The following is a 3,170-nucleotide window of genomic DNA, read 5'->3' as shown; positions in this document are numbered from 1 at the left end:
AGGGTGTGCCCTGCCCATTCAGGTTGTGAGCTCACTCAGCTAGAAGTGTTGCATCCTCCTGGGCGCTGGCTCATAGCACCTCGCTGACAGATATTTGTAGAGCTGCGGGCTGGGCGACCCCTAACACGTTTGCTAGATTCTATAGCCTTTGTGTAGAGCCGGTATCCTCCTGTGTTCTCACCTCAAATGGTTAGTGGCACCGAGAGGCCCTGGTTAGAGTCGGTTTGCTAAAACTGCTCCAGAGTGTCCGTACTGTAGACCCTGTTGAGATCCTTCATCACCCTAGGCAGCTGGACGCAGCGGAACGTCCAGCGCCAGGCCTTCACAATGAATCCGTGAGAATCTTGGAAGGCTGGGTTCCATATTGAAACCTAAGCGGTACTCATTTGCGTATAGTCCACAGTATAGCCTCAGAGCCCGTGTTTCCCCGGCAGACTTCTGTCTTCCCAAGAGGGTTTTAATCACCTCAAGTTTCTCCATATACATCTAAATGGATGCTATATGTGTATTTGCTTCTGAAAACTCCTTCGGGAAGGATGGGGCTTGCGCAGCGTCCCTGTTCGACGTGACGTCGAGAGTGACAGACTGAAAGGGAACATCTCGGTTACGTATGGTAACCCTCGTTTCCTGAAGGAGGGAATGGAGAAGTCACGTCCCATCGCCATGGTTACTGTACCACCGCTGAGCGGCCGGGTCGCCGGCTTGGCTCCTCAGCGAAAGCCTGGTATGCATTGCACCTGCTGCCTCCTTATACTCATGCTGTTATCAGCGGCAGCTGGATGCAATAATTGCATGCCAAAGTGCATTGGCTTGTTAAGTTTACACTCGAAGTAGATTGGTCTATCGAAGCGATATCCCAATTAGTTGGTCACCAACGTGACGTCTCCATTCCCTCCTTCAGGGAACGAGGGTTACCATACGTAACCGAGACTGGAAAGAGGTGAGAGGAAAAATACAGGCTTGTTAGGTTTTTGTGCTGATCTTCATAATGTTTAAAAATAATAAAATTAAGAAAAACATGGATTGTATGTATATTGTAGAACTGATTAGATAAACTGCACAAAAATCTGGTGGTGAAACAGTTTTCTCTTAGAAATTGCAAGTAAATTGCACAAATATTTACATACTGAACACACTGAATTCTCCCTGGTATTGCAACTATTGTTGTGTTAAAACGTTAGTTGTGTACTGTATTGGAGGCTTGTATCAGACCACCCAAGATTAAGAATTAAGAGTTAAAAGGAAATAGGCAAAGCAAGGCAAGTTTATTTATATAGCACATTTCATACACAATGGTAATTCAAAGTGCTTTTCAGAAAAGAAAAGAAAATAATAATAATAATAATAATAATAATAATAATAATAATAATCATCATCATAACAATAAAACAGGGAATAAGCACAGGGCTATTTTGGGGATTTCCGCCTGGCATTTTTCCTACCCAAATTCAAAAGCTTCCCATACCCACATGCAGAGGTGTACATACAAAAGTTTGGTATCATTTTACAGGAAATCCTTTGAAATTACATAAAACAGTGTTGAAATTGATAAACATGGTTTAATATGTTGTCTGTGTTATAATAAATGGAAAAAAAAGGCGCTTTTTTGATTTTTTTTTTTATAAAATGAAGTTTGAAATTGTATAGCTCAGGTTCTGAGAGGTCCAGCATCCTGCAAACAATTGTATTTGTTTCCAGCACATGTCAGCTAATAGAGGAAAAAGGAAATTTGTTTCTATCATAATCTATGCAAAAGTTAATCTATTCCATCTAAAGGGAGGAATAATACCCTTTTTGTATACATTTTCCGCCTACCCACATTTGAAGACTCCAAATACCCACATATAGTAGAATAAATGCAATATCTATATATCCTTTTACAGAAAACCCTTTGAAGTGACATAAAAAGCTGCTGTTTGTGACAAATATTATTATTTGTGTTGTTTTTCACATGATGAACCACCTCAATACAAGGCACTTTTTTTGTGTGTTCTAAACACTTGTCTTTGAAAGTAGATAACTCAGGCCCTGTGTGCTCTAGCAAACTGCATTACATTATAAAATATATCTGGTCTATCACAATCTAAAATAGAATCCACATTCTCCAGCTTTATATCATTTCATTCATGTGCATTCTGTATTGGTATACTGATTCAGAGCATCTGACCTCAGCAATCCTGTCTCACTTCAGCATCTTCAGCACCCTCTCTGTCTGTTTGGTCGCGAGCTGCGGGCTATCCGCTAACCGGAGCTGCTATATGGCCTTCAGAGCGTCAAAGAAACAAATATATGTTCATCCACACAGCACTGTAATAATCCATGTGTATTTACTGTATATTTACTGAAATGCATCATGTACTGTACTTTTCTGTCAATAAACAGTTTATCAGATTGTCAACTGTGCTTTCACGTTTCAAAATAAAGATTCAAAGATAAAAAAAGTACCTAACACGCTTATAGCCTCACCAGACGCGCGTCCACTCCTCTCCACGGCGCCGGTGATCATCCATAACTTGTAATATGATTATTATAAATTGGTATTTTCCTAGAAGCATATGCGAAAGCTTTTCCGCTTGCGAGCGTTGTATATAATAAGCCGAAAACTACATATCCCAGGGTCCACCGCAGTCATCCCCGGCGGACATGGAAGGGGTCACTCACTGCCCCCACCCTTCCCCGCTGATGACGCAGAGGTGTCAAATTCCACAGCCCACTGCTGATTGACATCTGATCTGACTAATAGCGCTTCACAACCGAGCTCAGATTTATAGAACATAATTCCCTTCAACCCGAGAGCGCATTTGAGATAGGAAGCGCGTCTTTCGACGAACGTGCGCCTTTTTTTCCTTGATGCGCGTCTGGACAAAACGCTTTATATCTCCCCGATGGAAGCACGCAGAAACGTAAAAATGGTCTTGTTTGAAAGAAGAGATTCTAATCTAAAAGATAATATAGAGTATATAGATATTTGTGGCTGTTTGCGGCTGAATGAAGCGGTGCTACGAGTATAAATAAAAATTTGCTCTGAGGTGAGAAATTTCACATCGCGCTTTTATTGAAGATCATTCGATCTGTGATTGTCACACAATAAAATGATTTACATCGTCGAATTTCTGAGAATGAGAGCTTTCTTGTGATATATGACTTGACTGTTTTGTGAAAAATATATA

At 40.9% G+C, this 3,170-nt stretch overlaps 1 long non-coding RNA gene across 1 annotated transcript; it reads right to left on the bottom strand.

Annotated features, from left to right (window-relative positions):
* Window positions 1–1,637: 1,637 nt before the first annotated feature.
* Window positions 1,638–2,875, bottom strand: LOC122137902. Its single transcript, XR_006155119.1, has 2 exons — window positions 2,446–2,875; window positions 1,638–2,263 (listed from the first exon to the last, which is right to left on the bottom strand). It is a non-coding gene; the product is annotated as an uncharacterized LOC122137902 (long non-coding RNA).
* Between the last annotated feature and the right edge of the window lie 295 nt (window positions 2,876–3,170).

Source organism: Cyprinus carpio, chromosome B7 (genome assembly GCF_018340385.1).
Source record: "Cyprinus carpio isolate SPL01 chromosome B7, ASM1834038v1, whole genome shotgun sequence".
NCBI lineage: Eukaryota > Metazoa > Chordata > Actinopteri > Cypriniformes > Cyprinidae > Cyprinus > Cyprinus carpio.
Note: the sequence above shows the minus strand (reverse complement) of the source record. Positions and strands in the feature narration are given on the sequence as shown.